Source organism: Hemiscyllium ocellatum, chromosome 34 (genome assembly GCF_020745735.1).
Source record: "Hemiscyllium ocellatum isolate sHemOce1 chromosome 34, sHemOce1.pat.X.cur, whole genome shotgun sequence".
In the NCBI taxonomy this organism is placed as follows: Eukaryota; Metazoa; Chordata; class Chondrichthyes; order Orectolobiformes; family Hemiscylliidae; genus Hemiscyllium; species Hemiscyllium ocellatum.
This window is the reverse complement of record NC_083434.1, coordinates 38479250-38502658: the sequence shown is the minus strand read 5'-3', so window position 1 is coordinate 38502658 and position 23409 is coordinate 38479250. Positions and strand designations below refer to the sequence as shown.

Sequence of the window (23409 nt, the reverse complement as noted above, 5' to 3'; positions counted from 1 at the left end):
TATTTGTTAACCAGAGGAACAATGTTCCTTTAATGTAAGCTACAACTGCACTGGAGTTGTATACATTATACAACTTTTATACATTCAAACAGAATCCATCTATTCCAGCTACTATAAAAATAAATCAATTTAAGAAGCAGCAGACATTCCCAGATCTTCCTTTCCTGTCCACAGTCGATAGAGACAAAAAAACTGCAGATGCTGGAATCCAAAGTAGACAGGCAGGATGCTGAAAGAACACAGCAAGTCAGGCAGCACCAGGAGGTGGAGAAGTTGATGTTTCGGGTGTAGCCCTTCTTCAAGACTGAGGATGGGTGTGGGGGGAGCTGCAGATAAATGGGGTGGTGGGGGCAGGGTGGTGAAGTGGGGAAAGGTGAAGACCGTTGGAGGGTGCAACCTGGTTGGTCAATGGGAGGAACAGATTCGGTTGGTGGCAGGGAGCAGTGGCAGTGAGGGGGCGCAGCTGGGAAAGGAGTTGGGGGATGGAAAGGAAGGTTATTTGAAATTGGAGAACTCAATACTGACCTTGGACACCTCCCTCCCTTTCTCGACCTCACCATTTCCATCTCTGGCAGGCAGATGCCTACTACAAACCTCCAGACTCCCTCTATTTGTATTCATCTATCTTCACTTCATCACCCTGACCCTGCCTCCCCCTTTATCTGCAGCTCACCCCACACCCACCCCTAGTCCTGAAGAAAGGCTACACTCAAAATGTCAACTTCTACACCTCCTAATGCTGCCTTTCTTGCCATAATTGATAACTGACATTGTTTTGTTTTATTCTATGGAATACATTTCTTTGAAATGCTATTTTTCCAAGTGCTCATTTATATCACATACTGCACTTTGAAACATGTTCAAAGAGAGATCATCCAAATATCTGTAATATACTTTTGACTATTTGTGCAATACAATATTTGTTAATTACTTTTGAAGATCTATGCAGTTTAATTAATCTGCCAACGAAGATTTTTTTTGCGCTTCTTGGATGGTGATTGAAACCAGGATTAAAGTCTATTTTCTACAGTAGTCTGGCTTTGAACACCTCCAACAGCAATTTAAATTAATGACAAAACAGTAAAGATGAAAGACTAAGGTTATAAACCTTGAAGCAAAAAGGGATATGACTGTTTAAACTGTGACAGCTTATCAGATGATGTCATGCTTCCCCTAACACAAATATGTGCAGAAGATAAGATCTAGCAGACCTGGCACATTCCACAGAATGGACCAACAAGTGCTCCAAGCTGCGATTATATTCACTGAAAATAAATTAGCACTGGTGCAAAATTGAGCTCTTTGTAAATCAACAATTCCCTCTTCAGTCTTTAATTAATTTCACAACCTCTCCACAGAAGAATTCTATGATGCTGATTCTTTTGTGTCCATTGTGGCTCAGTTGGTAGCCTCTTAACTCTGATCCAGAAGATTGTGGTTTCAAGTCTTATGTTTTCCTCAACATTCTGCCCAAAGCTGGTGTGACCCACAGTGCTGTAAGCTTGACCATGGGAAGGGAGTGAGGCAGGTCTTGAATTCACTTCAGCCAGAATGGGAAACAAACCCCCACAGCGTTGGCACCAATCTTGATCTACATTGGCCATCCAACCACTGGACCCTTCAAGGAGTCCAAGTTGCTATGGCAACATATACTTTGATATACATGTCATTGAGTGGACTGATAACTAGTCATGGTAGAAACTTCAGTTTTCTTTCCATCATGGCTGACCATGAATGCTTCTCACTCTTATTCCATCGGCATTTGTTGGAAGGATTTACAGCTGTTATTCAATCTCTCTGCATTATGAGTGTTTCTTCCTGGAACATGAGCCCTGGAATGGTACACAAGGCAAAGCTTTCTGGCACAGATGCAGCGATGCTACTCAATGCACCACAAGACCTCCTCCCAAGTCCCATTCTAGCATAAAAATTAAAATCTGAAACTTTAGCACAAAATCAAGGGATGCTACACTATTGCAAGGTGCTTTCTTTCAAATGTGACGTTAAACTGATGCCATATCAAGTGGATGTTAAAGATGCCAGGCACCATTTTGAAGAACAGGAGTCAATATCATGGTCAATAGTTAGCCTTCAAATAGCATCACACAAAAAACTGTCTAGTCATTATTGTTGGAGCTTGTTGTGCACAAATTGGCCACGCAGTCTCTTATATTATATCAGTGCCTACACTTCAGAAGTACCCCATTGGTTGTATGACATACTACTTGTGTATCATTGTAGAACATGAAATTGTGAAAGGTGCTATCCAAATGCAAGTCTTTAAAAACATGAGAAACTTCAAAGAAAGCACTCCTAATGGTGCAAATTTATCATGTGAGAAACTGCGTCAGATAGAATACGAAAGTAAACCTCTGGCCATTCAGGCAAAGTACTCCAGTTGGCATTGTAATCTATTAATTAGGACAAAAAAAACAACTAGAGTCTCTACTCCTCTTCATGATCCATCGAAGTATGTGCACATTGTTGGTGGAGAAAGTTGCTGAGACTCAGCTGTGTTGAATTTCACAGTTTGATAAGTTGTTAACACTTATTCTCATAATTCATACCTGGCAAAGTACAGTGAGCCAACTGGTAGCCCAGAAAGTTGACATGTTGGAGGAGAAGTATGCAGGAGAAAAATGATAAAAGAAACAAATTGACAATAATAAGTTTAGCACTGCCACCTGCAAGTTCCCCTCCAAGCCACTTATCATCCTGACTTGCAAATACGTGGCCGTTCCTTCACTGTCGCCAGGTCAAAATCCTGGAATTCCCTCTCCAACTGGTCTACGGACAGTGCATGGACTGCAGCAGTTCAAGAAGGCATGTTATCACCACTGATCATCTTGCCATTATCTCTCTGCCTATAAATTCTGTATCCGTACGCTTCCCTCCACTTCACCTGACAAAGGAGCAGTGCTCCGAAAGCTTGTGATTTCAAATAAATCTGTTGGACTGTAACCTGCTGTCATGTGATTTCTGAATATGTAACTTTGTGGCAGAACAGAAGTGGAAATTCTGATTGGTGGATTCCTCCTTCCAAAGTCTTGGCATTGAAATCTATCCAGCACTCTCAACACTGGTTAAATTCAATTATCAACAAACTCAGCTTAGAAAAGAGATGAGTCTTCAGGTTTATATGACCCTGAACTAGAACAGATAACCCTCAAGCTCAAAGTTTTATCAGAAGAGCTATGATCCACAGTGTTGACTGAGACTTGGGTATTCCGAAAAGGTCACGAGGATTGACTCAATGCCCAAAGTGAGTGTGAAACATAGAAAATAGGAGTAAAAGTTGGCCAGTCAGCCCATCACGCCTGGTCTGCCATTCAATACGATCATGGCCAATCCTCCATACTCCCATTCTCTTTCCATATCCTTGAACAGATTTGGCTCTAGAAAGCTACTTATTTCTAAATAGTTTTAGTGACAACAGCCTTCTGTGGTAGAAAACTCCACAGGTAAATTCTGAGTGAAGAACTATCTCCTCACCTCTGTTTGAAATGACTTATTGTATATCCTTAGACCATGACCCCTTGATCTGAATTCTCTGGCCAGAGGAAACAGCATCTCTGCATGCAATCTGTCCAGTGCTGTCAGAACGTTATATGTTTCAATGAGTTACCCTCGTATTCTTCTAAACCCTTGTGAATACAGGCCCAGATCACCCACTCTCTTACTATACGAAAATCCTGCCATCCCAGGAATCAATCAGGTGAAGCTTATTTGTACTCCCTCTATGGCAAGTATATCTTCTCTCAGGTTAGGAGACTAAAACTGAACACAGAATTCTAAGTTTGGTTTCAATGAGGCTCTGTTAAGCAGCAGTACTTGCTCCTGTACTGAAACACTCTTGCAATGAAAGCCAACATACCATTTGCCTTCTGAACTGCTAGTTGCACCTGCATGCTTGTTTTCAGTGACCAGTGTAAAGGATATGCTGGAACATTTCATAATCTATCACAATTGAAATAATAGTCTGCGATTCTGTTTTTCCTACTGAAGACAACAACTTCACATGTATTATATTGCATCTGCCATGCATTTGCCCACTCAGTAAACTTGTCTAAATCATCTCAAAGTCTCTTATATCCTTCTCATCACTCTCACTCCCATCTAGTTTAGTATCAGCAGGATACATGGAAATGTTACATTTGATTCCCTCATCCAAAGTAATGATATTTTGTGAACAGATGGGGTCTGAACTAATGTCTAGATTAGAGTAGTGTTGGAAAAGCACAGCAGGTCAGGCAGCATCTGAGCAGCAGGAAAATCATCGTTTCGGGTAAAAGCCCTTCATCAGGAACACTCATACCTACAGTACCACACTTGCCACTGCTTCCACTCTGGAAACTTTCCATTTATTCTTACTCACTGTTCCCTGTCTGCTAGCCAATTCACCAATCGACATGCTTTGATTTTGCACAATGACCTCTTATGTGCGATTATATCAAATGCTTTCTGAAATCCAAATACACCACATACATAAGGACTTAAGAACTAGGAGGCAGGAGTAGGCCACCTGACCCTTCAAGCCTGCTCCACCATTCAGTAAAAGCATGGCTGATCTTTTTGTGGACTCAACGCCACTTACCCACCCTCCCACCGTAACCCTTAATTCCTTTATTGTTCAAAAAAATCTATCATAGCTTTAAAAACATCTACTGAAGTAGCGTCAACTACTTCACCGGGCAGGGAATTTCATAGATTCACCACCCTCTGAGTGAAGATGTGCCTTCTCAATTCCATCCTAAATCTGCTCCCCCTAATTTTGAGGCTATGCCCTCTTATCCTAGTTTTACCTCTCTACTTCTATCTTAACTATTCCCTTCATAATTGTATATGCTTCTATAAGATTCCCCCTCATTTTTCTAAATTGTAATGAATATAATCCCAGTCTACTCAGTCTCTCCTCATAAGCCAAACCCCTCAACTCCAGTATCAACCTAGTGAACCTCCTCTGCACCCCCTCTTGTGCCAGTACATCCTTTCTCAAATAAGGAGACCAAAACTACACACAATACTCCAGGTGTGGCCTCACCAGCATCCACTGGTTCTCTTTCATCTATTCCATCTGTTACGTACTCAAAGATTTCAGTAGGTTTATTAAACAAGATTTCCTTTTAATAAGTCCATGCTGGCTTTCATGTGATCCCGTTAGTGTTTTCAATGAATCTGTTACTGTATCCTTTATAAAGTTCTGACAAGAATAAATTGGTGTAGCATATTGTAGGCCAGCATTGAAAAAGTCTTTCAGATTAGGGCTCCATTTGAATATCACATTTGAGCTGAGGGGACCTTGCTACGTCTCCCAGATGCAGTAAACGTGTGAAATCTGTCAGTCCCTATACTGAATCAGCTGACTGGGTCAGAGCTAGTCCTGGGGGCTGGTGGGTAACCTGTGAAAGTGGAGCATAACCTCACAGACATCAATACTGATGCTCAGAAAAGTTGTTGTTGTTACAATTTGTGAAGCTACATGTACATGTTGCTGATGGCATTGTACAATGGAACTGGGAGATGGATCTTGGAGCAGGATCAGATGGATCTATTTATGAAAAGTGCTACAAAAGACAGTATTGCCCTTAACAGGATTTGATTGTTAATGTTCAATCAGCCACATAGGTGTTTTCTTGGTGGTGGAAAAAAAAGTAGATTTGTGGGGGCCCTCTTGTGATGCTGAGGTAGTGACACTGCCCTGGACCAGAGAAGCCTGGGTTCAAGTCCTAGCTGCTTCAGAGTTGTGTAATAACATCAATAACAGGTTGATTAGCGAAATAGGAAAAGTGTAACAGGTCTGCTGAGGATGACAATGGTGGAGGTGGGATGCCGTCCCCTCCCCGTCCACAGCAACAGCCCCAACTCCAGTACTCCACACTGGGGGAAGCAAATGGCCTGGTGGTATTATTGCTAGACGTTAATCCAGAGACCCCGGGCAATGTTCTGGGGACCGAGGTTCGATTGACACCACGGCAGATAATACAAGTTAAACTCAGTAAAATCTGGAACTAAGAGTCAGATGATGACCAAGAATCTATTGTTGATCATTTGGTTCACTAATGCCTGTTAGGGAAGGTTTTTGCCATCCTTACCCAGCCTAGCTTATATGTGCCTCCAGACCCACAGCAATGTGGTTGACTCTTAACTGCCTTCTGGGCAATTAGGGATGGGCAATAAATGCTGGCTTGGCCAACGATGCCCTCATCCTGTAATGAATTCAGGCAGTAAATGTATCAGGTCACAGAAGAGGATGAAATTGTCAGACAGAAGGGATGAAGAAGGAAGAATTCCCTACAAAAACAGTATCCTGTTCTGAACATTCCAGTTATAGATGTCAAGAAGTAATACAGCATAGAAGAGGCCCTTCGGCCCACTGAGCCTACACCAACCTATCTACACTAATCTCAGTCTCCAGCACTAGGCCCATAGCCCTGAATGTAGTGACATTTCTATATTTTTTTGTTTCCTGAATAAGAGTCATTCCAGATTTGAAGCATTAACTTGATTCCCTTATGACAATGTGTATTCAACAGTTCATCATCGAACATCACTGACAACATCAGGGAAGTGATCTGTGACAGTGACGATCAATACAGAATGTTTACTTTGGGAAGACAGACAAAAAAAAGAGAGAATATAATAACAGATAGCAACACTGGAGAAAGTACTTCAGAAGTTGGATGTTGAGAAATTATGTTGGTTCACTGTAAGTGGACGAACAGGATTGTTTTGGGCTTTCTTGATCTATATTGCTATAAATGTCAAAACAATCTCCCAGAGCATTCGTGAAGAGAGTGAAATATAAGCAGATGTTTAGCACAAAACTAGCTGGAGTGGCTCCCCAGAGTAAAGATACAGCACATTGTAAATATTCTTTTAAAACAAAATCAAAACCTTTAAAATCCTTTGATACCAAGTAACCTTTTGGTTGCTCAGTTACTTCACCGTCATCTGAAGCCCCCCTGTCATCAATCACGTAAGTGATCTACTATCAAATCAATGAATCACAAGCCAAGCAGCAATGTGCTTCTTCATAGAAATACTCTTCATATTTAACACTACAGAGCAGGACAACCAACTCACTAACCAGTTATAATCTTTGGGTAAAAAATGAGGTCTGCAGATGCTGGAGATCACAGCTGAAAATGTGTTGCTGGTTAAAGCACAGCAGGTTAGGCAGCATCCAAGGAACAGGAAATTCGACGTTTTGGGCATAAGCCCTTCATCAGGAATCCTGATGAAGGGCTTATGCCCGAAACGTCGAATTTCCTGTTCCTTGGATGCTGCCTAACCTGCTGTGCTTTAACCAGCAACACATTTTCAGCACTAACCAGTTATTTTGGTTCACAACTTTATTTCTGGAAACAAAGCGCTTTCTCAGTTTCTATCCTTCCCATTCTCCCAATCCAACCTTCCTCAACAGCATTGTTTATCTGACTCACCCAAGGTACAGTCTTCATGTGAGAACCACATGGGTGAATCCCAGCAGGCTATTCAGCCGTGGAATGCATCACAGGTGAGTCCATTGTGTCATCTCATCTCCTAACTAATACCACAAAGCTCAGAGATTAAACAAGGTACCTTCTGAATTAGTTACATGTTGCCATTTAAAACAAAGTGGGCATTTTCAGTCTGTCACTCCTATATGCACTCACATATAAGCTCATAGACTGAATTTGTTTTCGCAGAAATATATTTTATTTTGCTCAAAAACTGCATGAATCCATGTAAGGCTCTGTACAACTATACAGGCGGTTTGTCAGTCTGACACAGCATGGGACACAGACAGACTTCACACCTATTGTTTAAAAAGCTGAGCTATCTTGAAATGCAATTTAAAAGAAGTTCTGGGATTTACATATCAAAGAACAGAAACCAGCATGTGAAGTTTTAATCTAAGATTGTTTAGTCTATCACATTACCATGACACTGGACTCCTTTGGATATAAATTTCGTGTGCATGATCTTAACCTCCACAACCACCTGATGAAGGAGTGGCGCTCTGAAAGTTAGTGCTTCCAAAAAACCCTGCTGGGACGATAACCTGGTGTGTGATTTTTAATTTTGCCCACCCCAGTCCAACACCAGCACCTCCAAGTCATTTTCAGTCTCATAAGACAAAAGTTTACATTGCAACGTCCAACTTTGTGCTGAGCAGTACCTGGATACCTGAGTCACGGGACAACTACCATAGAGAAATAAAATCAAGGAGTCATGGCTCAAAGATTAGTGTGAGAAGAATGGGTTTCAGTTCTTGAGGTGCTGACACCAATAATGGGGTAGAAGGAAGGTGTTCATTAGAATGTGTTTCATTAGAAGCTGATGGGATCAGTATTATGGCAAATTGAATAACTAGGGCAATATAGAAAATCTTAAATGATGGGGGGTACTTCTGGAGACAAAGAACGATCTCATATGGGTAAAAAGGCACATGGAATATTAGAAGCATAGATTATATGAGTTAAGTAAATCTAACTTGATACAAAACCTTGGTATAAGAAAACAGTTAGCGTACTGAACAGGCAATGCAGAGGGTACGGTACATCTTCATTATGATGCTGACCGGTGGAGGATGTACAAGTGTAAAGAAATATTAAAACCAAAAAACTATGGATGTTGGAAATCTGAAACAAAAACAGCAATTGCTGGAAAAATTTAGTAGGTCTGAAAGTATCTGTGGAGAGAAAGATGAGTTAATGTTTTGGGTCCAATAATCCTTTGGTTGGAATAGATTGTAGCTAAGAAAAGGTTGGTACTTATGCTAAAGATGGATGGGTGATGGTGGTGTTGGTGGGGGGCTGGGGAGTGTGGTGAATGATATGTGGCGATGGAGCTCGAAAGAGAGAGGAAAAAACACTTGGGCAGACAAAGAAATCTGTAACGGTCAGCCTGGGAAAATGATTAGTTGCTGATGGGGACATTAGTGATTGACAATGGGTTGTTTGTGTTATCACCCCATGTGATGCCAAGGCCTGATGTGCCAGTATTGTGACAAAGATATGACAGAAGGTGCCCAAACCCTAAAATTGTTGAAAACAATATTAAATCCAAGGCGCTGAAAGGTTCCCAAGTGAAACATAAGGTGCTGTTCTTCCAGCTTGCCGAGCTTCACTGAAACACTGCAGCAAGCCCAGGGTAATTTTTACAAACAGAACTAAAGTGTTCTGCAAAGCAGTCACCCACTCTGCACTTAGTCTCCCCAATGTAGAGGAGGCCACATCGAGAGCAGCGAGTATAGTACACTCGATTGAGTGAAGTGCAGGTTGCTCCATCAACATCAGTCAGTTAAGTAGATATTAAAAGTGAAATGAAAATTACCACAGTTACAGAGGAAAGGAATAACTGGCAGTGAGTTTAACCTGAGGATCATTGCACCTCGGGCATGAAGCAAAGCTGAGAAGGGAGGGCCAATAATAGCCAGTATAAAACTGAATCTGCACTGTTAGTATCACTCTGCATCGCAAACCAAGCATCCAGCCAACTGAGCGAACTGGCTCTTAAATAGAGACCATGGCGCCATTCAAGAATAGGCTGGATTAGAGGATGAAGCAAAGACAAAGATAGTAAATCCTCACTAAGTATTATGATTGCATTCCTGAAAACCCCACATTTAAGTGAATCAAAGTTACACTTTTGTCTGGAGAAATAATCCACAAGTTGAAATACTATGTCATGCATGTACAGCAATGTGTACTCCGAGCAGAAAATAACTTGTAAAAAAAAATTAAATACATAAGAAATATATCACAACATACACCCTTTGTTATGGACCAGGCTAGACCACTCAAAACATTCTTGAGCACGCAACCCAGACCATAACTTTGCAATTTGTTTTGGTAAGTATACAGTGAGAATTACCTGGAGTAAGCCAGCTAGGTTGACCACTAGGTTTTAAAACAGACAGAAATTTATTCACAAAATTACACAATGAAACACAAAAAAAACCCCTACAGAACTCAGTCTCTCCAAACTAGATTTAATTATGCTATTCTGAAAAACACAACAGTCCCAGTAAGCAAGCTCCTTGAAACACAGTTAAAAAATGGAACAGGTGCTTACAGGTTGAAGTTAGCAGGGCAGAAAGAGAGAGAGAGAGAAAGAGAGTTTCCACAGAGCTCACTGTTTAACTCCTAACTAGTTCGGGACTGAACTGCTCAGCTAGAGAGCTGACCATTCCCCTGTCATTATACAGGTCACTTCTAAAACATGGCCGGAAGTCTCATCTGTTTACTTATTAACAAAAACACCTCTCAATACCCTTTAATCTCTGTACCAAACTAGTCTAATCAGCACTAGGAGATGTTTATGATCCCTCTGAGAAAAAATAAGGACACAATATCCTTGAGAAAAGGAACAGATTTTAGAAAAGGGACCAGCTTTGTGACACCTTTACAATATTTTTCAAAAGTTCATCTATATTTTTTAGTTTAACCAATCCCCACTTCATTGGAACAGATGGTCATTGGAGGGAGATGCAAAGTTCATGCCCCAACCAACCTTCGCTACTTGAAGGAGAAATTAAGTATGAGTTCAGAAGAACAGTGAAAAGAAAGGAATGGCCCAAAACAAGAACAGAGGGTAGGAAGCAATGCTGATACTTGGGCAGAGGTAAGCAAATCCAGCTGGGAAAAAACAAGGTCAGCCAGAGTGGTAATACCAGACAGAATCAAACCCAGGGTGTGGAAGTAAGGGTCAATGGGGAAAGAACTCTGAGTGGAAAGGGCAGAGTGGGAAGGAACAATATTAAATCACAAATGCCAATGTAATTTGAGGAAACAAGACTTAAAAATAAGACAATGTTAAAACAAAATGATGTTAAGTGGGGCAACTTAATGAGAGGAGGATAGAACTTACTATAAAGGGGATATGGAGAGTGGGCATGTGGGATTAGAACTGTTTCTTGGCTGAAGAATTAGCATTGACGTTGTTGAATTGGAATTTCTAAGGAATGTTTTAATCATAGACATGGTTTTTAATGGAAAACTGGACATGTCTTATGGAAGTGTCATGGACTGGAGGTGTGAGATTGCCTCAATGTTCTTAGCACACTCAAAATATAAAGGAGTGTTCTGATAGCACTGAGGACTCATGTCTCACACATTGCTGTTAGATTATCAGCTTCCTCTACTATGCTGTTAAAACGCTAGAGTTCCATCCGTGTGTTTGCAAGCGTTGAAACGTTCTGCTTTCTTTATTCTCTGACATTGTGCCAAAGACAGTGATGCCAAAAACAGATATAAATTTAGGGCAGCTTTCGAGCAGTGTAAAACAGGGGAGGTATCAGTGAGATTGAAACAGATACTTACACGGTCACGGTGTGCAAGATACAATACTAACACTAACTGGAAGCTGCATTTATTTTCAAATGATGGTACTATTCCTATAATGATAAACGTAATGCTTAGTATGGCAATTAAATGGATTATATCAATTTGCATTTATATTCTGGCATGTCTCTTCATTGTTAGTAGAAAGTCACTTGAGAGTCTGAGACAATTCTAACTGGTTGTGATTTGAATAAATTCTTGGTAGTACAAAAATTGAGTGTTCCTAAAAAAACAGTCATTTCGTCAAAGTTTTTTGTCTTGTATTCAAAGCAATTCGCAAGAAGCACCAAGGTAAGGGGGAAAGTTTATACCATATAAGAGGAGAGTGCTGATTGGTTGGTATGTACATTCTTGGTGTTTCCATGGAGAATGCACCAATTAATGATGACTTACAATTAACTGCCAATTTCTGTTTCAAGTTTAAACCAGAAACGTTGATTTTGGTTGGTTAGGGCATCACCCTTAGGAAAAGAAGCAGAGAATGACTGTCATCTACTTTGTTGAGTTGAAAGAGGCACAGTGCGTGTGGAAGCAGGCCATTCGGCCCCTCATGCTCACATCAAGCCTCCGAAGAATATCCCACCCAGATCAAGACCCCTACCCTGTCCCTGTAACCTTGCATTTCCCATGGCTAACCCACTTAGCTTACATATCCTTGGGCAATATGGAAAATTTAACATGACCAATTGACCTAATCTACACATCTTTGGACTGTGGGAGGAAACCGGAGCACCTGGAAGAAACCCACACAGACATAGGGAGAATGTACAAACTCCACACAGTCAGTTGCCAGAGGGTGGAACTGAACCCAGGTCCCTGGCACTGTGAAGCAGCAGTGCTAACGTCCGTTCTTTCTGTCTGCAAAGAACAAGGTCCTGTGTTATATTTGTAGCTTCCAGTATGTTGTGACTTGAAGAGGAAAACTTCAAAAATATAAAACACGAAAAAGGGGCTGAAAGGGGAACGTATATGACATAATGTGAAAAAAAGTAAAAATATTCTTCCAATAGATCTAACTTTTCAGAATTTGTTGAATAAATTCAAGGAAATTTTAAAAGTAAGAATGTCTTGTCACAAAAATCATCTTGGTTAGGTGTTTAATTTTATCACTGCAAGAAAAAAATCTACCACAAACAAATGATCAACTGAAACTGAGGTTTTCATAATCTAAATGTTAAGGTCACCTTGGAAGACAAGCATTCTAAGTTTTAACTCTCAAATTGAGGATAGGGGCTTTGTAAAGCATTGCGTATCCATTATTCATTGCATGCTTTGGGGGGTGACTGGGCTCTTATGTTTATCATAGGCATGACCAATAATAACTATCTTGTGTCCAGCTCAAACCTGACTAAATGTCTGTCAGAGAGTGTGTTTAGATCCACTGAATCTGTATATGTTATTGCATCCAATTTAGTAGGAAGCTGGAGGAGCAGATGCCCTACCAACTTCACCACCCTTGCCAAATAAAAAAAATGTAGGAAATGTCTATTATAGAAGTGGCATATTCAAGTACAGAGGCTTTATTCAGCAGGGTAAGAGCTGAAATGAATGATGAATACCAGAAAGGCTGCATGGTATTTTGTCCCATGAAACAATCAGCTTAAGGTGTTAGCTTTTTTTTGTAGCTGATTAGAAAAGCCCGCCATAATGTGGAATACCGAGTTCGTGAGAAGATTTGTGGCTTGGGTTGTGAATGAGGTCATGGATTAGTTCACTGAGCTGGTGTGCTTTTCTGCAAATGTTTCTTCGCCTCGCTAGGTGACATCATCAGTGCGTCTTTGATAAGGTGTTGGTGCTCTGTCCTGCCTGGTATTTATATGTCTCTGTATGTTAGCACTTCTGGTAGGTAACATTATCAGTGTGTCTTTGATAAGGTGTTGGTAGTGTTGGAAGTACCAACAGAGACGTATAAGTACCAGGCGGGACAGAGCACCAACACTTTATCAAAGACGCACTGATGTCATCTAGCAAGGCGATGAAACATTTGCAGAAAAGTACACCGGCTTGGCAAACAAATCCACAACTTCAATGCAGAATATCTTAGTTATCAGCAAATGTTAAGGTTTAATACTAACGGTTTTATAAGACACTTTGCAGTAAATTACTGTTACCCTCAGTCTTGGTATTTACAGCTTGATGCATAGCTTGAAAAAGTCTTGACAGCCAACTCTATTAAATCAAGAGCTATTTAAATCATTTTGATCTGCCCAACTTGCTGCTTATCCAGAACTAATTTTCTGGATTTATCTTTTCCATATGGATTTTAATATTATACATGATAATTTCTCAGATGTTTGTCTTCAAGAGTAGAACAATAAATAGCATTTAAATAAAATCTGTCATGTGGAGAAACATACCGAGGTGCTTCACAAAGATATAAAAAGAGATAATAAAAGGTCACGGTAAAAATGTGGCTTGCACATCTTGCTTCTTTCATAACCACTCTACATTAAAACATGCTTAAATGACTGTAACAAACAGTGGCATCATGCTGGAGGAAGCTGAAATAGCAGAGGGGGCTGGTGGGCTAGAAGGTGAGGACCAAAGGACAACCTTATCAGGAGAGTGAGATCAGAACAGCAGGAAAGGGGGCCTGTCAAAGATGTTAAAAGGGAATCCTTGGCTGTATCATTAGAAGTTAACAAAAATGGCAAAAATGGGAGAATGAACATTGTCATTAAAGGAAGCAGGTGTGAGGATATACAGTCAAGGTAAGTGAGAGTGTCAATTGCTGACAGTGAATATTGGTTTATAACTTTTCCCCAGAAATGGAGGCAGAAAAAAAAAGCAAGAGATGAGAAAAGAAAGAAATGGACCATGTGATAGTGATAAAAAGATGGAAGTTGGAAGAAAACTTGATTACATTTTCCATTTCAGGGGTAAAGTAGGAAATAACACTGATGCAGTCAATGTACTGAGAAGAGAGGTGTGGTAGGAGTCCTAAACAGGACTTGAACAAAGAATATTCCACACATCCCTGATTCTTAACTCATTTTGTCTGGGAAGATCAGGAGCAGTCTCCTGATTGCCACTTAGTTCCTGACATGGAATTGAAGCTATTGGGTTCAACTGGGAAAATTCAGCCAACAGGTTGAAAAGAATCATCCTCTAATCCATTTTGAAAACAAACTAAACACTGTGTACATAATGAAAAGAGCACTCCTGGCTTCCCCAAAATTCTGCACCAAGAAACAGCCATACATTTCCTTTAACAGAACTGACAGCAAATCACGTGGGTTTACTCGATTTATGTTAGGTTGATTAAAGTTGCATATTAAAATATATACCTTGATCTCTCATATTCTTGAAGTTCTTTATAGCATGAACAACTTTCCTCCTTGAGCTGTATGGAATACATCTAGCATTATTTTCTATTCTGAGCTTTATTAACTGCCTAGAGTGGACCATCTGAACACACTAGGTAAAAACAATGACTGCAGATGCTGTAAACCAGAGTCTAGATTAGAGTGGTGCTGGAAAAGCACAGAAGTTCAGGCAGCATCTGAGAAGCAGTAAAGTCGACGTTTCGGGCAAAAGCCCTTCATCAGGAATACAGGCAGAGAGCCTGACGGGTGGAGAGATAAGTGAGAGGAAGGTGGGGGTGAGGAGAAAGTAGCATAGAGTACAATACGTGAGTTGGAGAAGGGAAGAAGGTCGGGGAGGGTGGAGTGGATAGGTGGAAAAGAAGATAGGCAGGTAGGACAAGTCATGGGGACAGTGCTGAGCTGGAAGTTTGGAACTAGGGTGAGGTGGGGGAAGGGGAAATGAGGAAACTGTTGAAGTCCACATTGATGCCCTGGGGTTGAAGTATTCCGAGGCGGAAGATGAGACGTTCTTCCTCCAGGCGTCTGGTGGTGAGGGAGCAGCGGTGAAGGAGGCCCAGGACCTCCATGTCCTCAGCAGAGTGGGAGAGGGGGTTGAAATGTTGGGCCACAGGGCAGTGCGGTTGATTGGTGTGGTGTCCCGGAGATGTTCCCTAAAGCACTCTGCTAGGAGGCGTCCAGTCTTCCCAATATAGAGGAGACCGCATCGGGAGCAATGGATACAATAAATGATATTGATGGATGTGCAGGTAAAACCTTGATGGATGTGGAAGGCTCCTTTAGGGCCTTGGATGGAGGTGAGGGAGGAGGTGTGGGCACAGATTTTACAATTTCTTCAGTGGCAGGGGAAGGTGCCAGGATGGGAGGGTGGGTTGTAGGGGGGGGCGTGGACATGACCAGGTAGTCACAGAGGTCTTTGCGGAAGGCGGAAAGGGGTGGGGAGGGAAATATATCCCTGGTGGTGGGGTCTGTTTGGAGGTGGCGGAAATGTTGGCGGATGATTTGGTTTATGCAAAGGTTGGTAGGGTGGAAGGTGAGCACAGGGGTGTTCTGTCCTTGTTACGGTTGGAGAGCTGAGGTCTGAGGGCGGAGGTACGGGATATGGATGAGATGCGTTGGAGGGCATCTTTAACCATGTGGGAAGGGAAATTGCGGTCTCTAAAGAAGGAGGCCATCTGGTGTGTTCTGTGGTGGAACTGGTCCTCCTTGGAGCAGATATGGCGGAGGCGGAGGAATTGGGAATACGGGGTGGCATTTTTGCAGGAGGTATGGTGGGAAGAGGTGTAATCCAGGTAGCTGTGGAAGTCGATGGGTTTGTAAAAAATGTCGGTGTCAAGTCGGTCGTCATTAATGGAGATGGAGAGGTCCAGGAAGGGGAAGGAGGTGTCAGAGATGGTCCAGGTAAATTTAAGGTCAGGGTGGAATGTGTTGGTGAAGTTGGTGAATTGCTCAACCTCCTCGCAGGAGCACGAGGTGGCGCCAATGCAGTCATCAATGTAACGGAGGAAGAGGTGGGGAATGGTGCCGGTGTAATTACGGAAGATCAACTGTTCTACGTAGCCAACAAAGAAACAGGCATAGCTGGGGCCCATATGTGTGCCCATGGCTACCCCTTTGGTCTGGAGGAAATGGGAGGATTCGAAGGAGAAATTGTTAAGGGTGAGGACCAGTTCGGCCAAATGAATGAGAGTGTCGGTGGAAGGGTACTGTTGGGGATATCGTGAGAGGAAGAGTCGGAGGGCTTGGAGGCCCTGGTCATGACAGATGGAGGTGTAGGGGGATTGGATATCCATTGTGAAGATGAGGCATTGGGGGCCGGGGAAACGGAAGTCTTGGAGGAGGTGGAGGGTGTGGGTGCTGTCCCGAACGTATGTGGGGAGTTCCTGGACTAGGGAGGATAGGACATGTTGAGGTAGGTAGAAATTAGTTCAGTGGGGCAGGGGCATTTGAACACATTATCCTCCTGAATATGCTACACATTCTCATTTGAAGTTAACCACATTTCTAATGCTTTTACAACATATTTCTGTTATCTTTATGACCTAGCATCCGACCTCCATGTCCTAATCCTACAAGTGTATATATATTATATATATATATATATATATACACACACATATATATACACATCTCAATATGTATTTTCCCTCCTTTCACAGTCCTCATTGCCTGTCTTTTGCTAGTCTCCAAGTCATGCATATATGTCTCAGATGGACTGTGAAAATACCCACATGCATACTGCCTTCTACTTCATGTTCAGACCTGACTGGGATACGGTTTTTGCTCAGTCTTTCACTACCATCTGATTAATTAAAAAAAATTATTGACTTTCTCCAAAAAATGACAGCAGAACAAGGTGCAATCACAAGCAATAAACAACTGTAAACAAAACAAACAATAAACACTCTCCTCATGGCACACACCTCCCCCAAAACACAAAAATAAACAAACAACCCTAATAAATGTAAACATATACAAAGCACAAAACCATAATTAATTAGACTGTAAGATAACTGCATTAGTAAAAGAAAAAGAAGAATTTGCCACAACAGAAGTTACCTCAGTCTGGAACAGTTAAAAGACAAAACCCTTAACATATGAAAACCAAAGATTTCAGATTTTTATAAATCTGTTGAGGAGCCAGATAAGGATATTTTAATCTTTTCTAATTTAAGAAAGTATAGCATATCTCTAACCCTAATTCTGAGTAGGCAGAATTGGGGATTTCCATTTAACTATATCAATCTTCTGGCCAATAGGGTAGTGAATGCTATCATGTCGTCTTTAGAGGAAGAAAGATTAGGGAAAGAGGGTGACACGCAAAATAAAGCAGTAATAGCATTAGGAGTAAGATTTTTGCCAGATACCTTCAATAAGGTGTCAAAAATATCAGTCCAATATCTACTTAAAGAAAAGCAAAGCCAGAATATGTGCATATAATATGCTGGGGATTGTTCACACACCGACCACAGGACGGAGACACCTCCTCAAATATTTTTGCAAGTTGAGCTTTGGTAGTGGGCGCGGTGTAGAATCTCGCATTAAATAAAACAATGTTTCGCACTGATAGAAGATCTGTGCACCCTTCGTAAAATCTCATTCCACACATCACCAGAATTACCTCTTCCAGATCTGCCTCCCAGATGGTTTTAATAAAGAAAATCTAAGCATACTTTATGACTGTTTGAATAAATAGCTGAAATAGCCCCCTTTAGTGAAGAAAGTGGTTTTAGAAAGATGTCAAAATCAGAATCATTAGGAAGGGCACAGAAAACCTGACATGAACTACGGACAAAACTGCAAACTTGGAGATATCTAAAGAAGTGGTTTTTAGAAAGTGAAAACTTATTAACTAATTGTTGAAAAGATGCAAAAATATCATGAACATATCAATCCTTCATAGTCTTTATCCTAATTTAGCCCAATCAGAAAATGCACTGTCCGCTAAAGATGGGGGGAAAACATGACGTGCTGTCAATGGGGCCCTAGTAGAAAATTACTGAAAACCAACATGGCGTTTAAATTGAAACTAAATTTTAAGACAGGATAAAACAATTACATTGTTCGTGTAAATACAGGTTGAAGAAAGGAGAGGTGAGTGCAAAAAAGCCTTCAATGTTACCATTGCCTCAATAGTCAACCAAATTGGGAGAGCATCAAGGATCTCATATTGGATCCAATAGTTCAAATTTCTAATGTTGCCCAATAATAAACAAAATATTTGGCAGCGCCATTACACCTTGTATCTTAGGCCTCTATAACAAGTGTTTTCATAACCTAGGAATCTTTTTATCTCAAATAAATTCAAAAAGAGACTATCTACTTTACATAAAAAGGAAAGAGGGAGAAAATTTGCTATGCATTGAAATAAATAAGAAAATTGTGGAAAAATATTTATTTGAACGGAATTAATTCCACCAGCAACAGACAAATTAAGGAGAGACCATCGTTCGAGTCTTGCTTAATTTGTACCAGCAATGGTTCAAAGTTTGTCTTGTATAAATTGCCTAGTGTATCTGTCACATGCACACCAAGATAAAAAAAAACAAAATTGGCAATTTTAAATGATAAATTATCTAGTGGCTTATTCCCTGGCAGGCTTAATGATAACTAATATCTCACTTTTGCTAAAATTCAATGTATAACCAGAAAATTTACTGTAAGATTCTAAAACTGAGCGTGTGGTGGGAATGGAGAGAGGTAAGTTTGAGACAAATAGCAAAAGATCATCTACATAGAGAGCAACCTTCAACTCAACAACATTTCTAATAATGCCAGACATGAGTTCATAGAGCAATAGGCAGAGGCTCAGTTACAATGGCAAACAGCAGCAGACTGAAAAGACAACCTTGGCTAGTGCAATGATAAAGGTGGAAATAATCAGAATTCATGTCATTGGTTCTAACAGAGGCCTGTGTTGATGCATAGAATAGTTTGGTCCAAGAAATAAACTTTTCTCCAAAGCCAAATTTCTCCATAATAAAAAAGTTTTTTCCATTCCACTCTATCAAAGGCTCTTTCAGCATCTAAAGATATCAAAACTTCAGGGAGAGGGGATGGGGAGAATTGTAAACAATGTTAAATACCCGCCTAAGATTAAAAAAAGGAGAGCTGTTGCGAATAAATCCAGTTTGATCCAAGGATATGATAGGTGGAAGGATGGTTTCCAAATGTTGGGTCAACAACTTTGATAATAATTCAACATAATTCAACATCAACATTTAGCAGACTTATAGGACGATATGAACCACACAGTAAGGGATCTTTGTACTTCTTTAAAAACAAGGAAATTGATGCCTGAGTTAAAGTTTGAGGAAGACAGTCAGAATTAAGTGCTTCAACAAACACATGCACCAAAAGCGGAGCCAGCATTTTCCAAAATGTTTTATAAAATTCAGCTAAAAACAATCAGGTCCAGGACTTTTACCACTTTGTAGTGATCTGGCCACAGTCTCAAGTTCTATTGCTGTAATTGGTTGTTCCAATTCCTTTGCCACATTTTGATCAATAGTGGGATTGTTAATCTTATCAAAAAAAGGTCTCAAAATTTGCTGTAGCAGAAGAAAATTGAGATGGATAAAGTGAAATGTAAAATTCCTTAAAAGTCTTGTTGATTTCTAATTGTCTGATGACACTTGAAATTAGTCTTAATTTGTGGGATTAATTGGGATGAAGACATTTGACACAACTGATGTGCCAACAATTTACTAGTTTTATCTCCTTGTTTATAAAATTTAGACCTAGAGTGAAGTAAAAGCTTGGTGGTGTATTGTGACATTACAACATCATACTCAGCTGGTAGGGATATGCGCTCTTTATATACTTCTGAAGATTTAGAGATTGCATAAAGACAGTCTAATTGAGACAGACGTTGTGCTAACCATGCCAATTTCTCTTTCCTCTTATGTGCTACATAAGAAATTCTTCCACCCCTGATGAAAGCCTTCAGGGCTTCCCACAGCAAGGAAGCTGTAATTCCTGGGGTTTTGTTACATTTTAAAAAAAATCTATCCACTGAGAGACATTGTATTGAGATGCCAAGGTGGGCGTGTATTAAGAAACTTCTGAAAGTGAACATTCATAGAGACAGATGCATGGTCTGATAAACAATTGAATCATGCTTGCAACCAGAAATGGTTGCAAAAAGAAATCAAAACGTGTAAAAGTGTGGTGGACATGTGGAAAAACAGAATATTCCTTTTTAGAGGCATTAAAGAATTGCCAGGTATCAACAACATTAAAATCTTCCATAAAAGTCTTAATTATTCTAGCAGATTTGGACTGGGCACTTGGGACAGAGGAAAAATGGTCTAAGTGAGGATTCAACCAATAGTTAAAATCTTCTCCCAAGATTAACTGGTGTGAAGATAGGTCCGATAACATAGAAAGGAACCATCTGAGAAAAGCCTCATTGTGTTGCTGGAAAAGTGTAGCAGGTCAGGCAGCATCCAAGGAGCAGGAGAACCGACGTTTCGGGCATAAACCCTTCTTCAGGAATGAGGAGTGTGTGCCAAGCAGGCTAACATAAAAGGTAGGGAGGAGGGACTTGGGGGAGGGGGTTGGGAATGTGATAGGTGGCAGGAAGTTAAGGTGAGGGTGATAGGCCAGAGAGGGGGTGGGGGCGGAGAGGTTGGGAAGAAGATTGCAGGTTAGGAAGGTGGTGCTGAGTCCGAGGGTTGGGATTGAGATAAGGTGGGGGGAGGGGAAATGAGAAAGCTGGAGAAATCTGCATTCATCCCTTGTGGTTGGAGGGTTCCTAGGTGGAAGATGATGCGCTTTTCCTCCAGGCGTCGTGTTGCCATGGTGTGGCAATGTTCTTTCTCTACCTACATTTCCTGCAGTCAGCCCTGCCCCAGCTCAGGACAACACTCTCACAGACCTGCAAAGGACCTCTACTGATCTTTCCATCGCCAGACCATGGCAACATGACGCCTGGAGGAAGAGTGCCTCATCTTCCGCCTAGGAACCCTCCAACCACAAGGGATGAATGCAGATTTCTCCAGCTTTCTCATCCCCCAACCCCCCCACCCCACCTTATCTCAGTCCCAACCCTTGGACTCAGCACTGCCTTCTTGACCTGCAATCTTCTTCTCGACCTCTCCGCCCCCACCCCTGCTCCGGCCTATCACCCTCACCTTGACCTCCTTCCACCTATCGCATTCCCAACGCCCCTCCCCCAAATCCATCCTGCCTACCTTTTATCTTAGCCTGCTGGGAAAAATTCTTCATTCCTGAAGAAGGGCTTATGCCCGAAACGTCGATTCTCCTGCTCCTTGGATGCTGCCTGACCTGCTGCGCTTTTCCAGCAACACATTTTTCAGTTCTGATCTCCAGCATCTGCAGTCCTCACTTTCTCCTAAAAGCCTCATTGTCCCATTTGGGAGCATAAACATCAGCCAAGATTACATCAATGTCAAAAATCTGTCCAGTAATAATAATAAATCTGCCAGTGGAGTCAGAGATAGTCTTAACATGGAAAAAAGGAATACATTTATGTAAAAGAATAGCAACTCCTCCAGATCTGCTAGATAAAGAAGAAAAATACACTTGTCCAATCCAACCTCGTTTCAACTGAGGACTGTCTATATTGTTCAAGTGGATTTCTTGTAAATAAATTATATGGGCATTAAGATGGCATTAATAATGTTAAAACTTTACTGCATTTAATTGGGTTGATCAGGCCTTTGCAGTTCAGACTGGCAAATTTAATGTCCCCACCTACCAAAGGTGGTGAAGCATTAAATTGTGTCATATGTAATAAGCACATGTAAAATCCCAAATGTGTAATAATTGATAAACAAATGTAAACCTTGTAAAGGTGAGGTATGTGCTGACTCCACCATTCACCCCCCCCCCCACATTTCCATCAGAACAAAACAAACTCCACCACCCCCCCATAGCAACATCCCCCCAAATGGAATACCTGCCCACCAACCCCTCCCACTCCCAGAAGAAGCAACCTCTGGATCGGTGCATGCTCTTTCCCCTATAGTAAAAAAATTTTTCGTATTTTTTGGAGCTCAAACAAATTACATGGCGACCTTGGGGAATGTAAAAGCTAACTGTATTAAAAATACAAAGCAAAGATGAGTAAACATCTAAACGTAATAAAAATATATACTATATGTAGTTATACAATTAAACTCTACGTTCTTTGGTACCAGTAGAGGAACCTTTCAACAAAATAAAGTCTTGCGTAAGAAAACATGTACTTCTTACAAATGAAATGAAATATAGGAAGAACACCAAATCCTTGTCCATAAACACAACATACCATCCATCTTCATCTTCACAGCAAATGTCTAGTTGGCCTAGTTAGGCCCAACCATCAATCCAGCTCTGGAACTGCGATCTTTTTAAGGTTTTTATTCACAAAATCCATCGCTTGACCCAGGTCATCAAACCTATGAGTTAGGCCACTCAGTAAAATGGTAGGTAATATTGCTGGATAACAAAAGTCAAATTTAACTTTAGGACACGAGTGTAGCTCCTTCTTTACTTTGGCAAAAGGTGCATGCTGCTTAGCCACAATCAGGGTGAAATCTGGAAAAATGTATACTCTTTTTCCATTATATATAATAGGAGAAGCATCTCCACTAGAATTGGATTTCTCACTTGAAGCTGGTTCACCCTGGCCACCATTGGTTGAGATAACTCGCCTTCCTTCGGTTTAGCACGCAGTGTGAGATCAGCCTTGCCCAACACGGGTTCAGCCTTAAGTCTAAACAAATCCTGTAAAAGTTGGGCCATATATTCTGTGGGGTGAGGACCCTCCAATCCCTTGGATATACCCATAAGTTGAATATTATTCCACTTGGAGTGGCCTCCAAGTCTTCACATTTCTTCGTCAGAGACTCAACTCTAGCAGATAACATACATTAGTTTGGAGGCTAGCTATCTATTTATCATGATCATTAGCTGAAAATTCTGGGTTGAAAATAGTTCTGTACTGCGAAGAAACCTTTTCCTCCAATGGCTTCAGAGCAGTTACCTCTTTTTTAACCGTCTCTGAAATTATAGATTCAAACTTGGTAATGATTTCGGCCCGCATACTGCCCATCATACCCTTAATGCTACATAGCATGACTTCATTAGTATCCGACTTCTGCGGAGACATGGGCTCAGGCAAATGGTACAGCCGAGCATGACTGGACTTGCTGACTCAATTTTTGTTTGAGAAGTCGCCATTTGAAGGGATACAGGTAAAGATGGATCATGTTTAGAAAAAAATAGCCAAATGCCAAACTACATCCTACACA

At 41.0% G+C, this 23409-nt stretch overlaps 1 protein-coding gene across 8 annotated transcripts in view; it reads right to left on the bottom strand.

Moving 5' to 3' along the window:
* ulk4 (unc-51 like kinase 4) overlaps positions 1 to 23409 on the bottom strand; it is a 496983-nt gene that overhangs the window by 32835 nt on the left and 440739 nt on the right. The gene's annotated exons all lie outside the window — the stretch shown is intronic.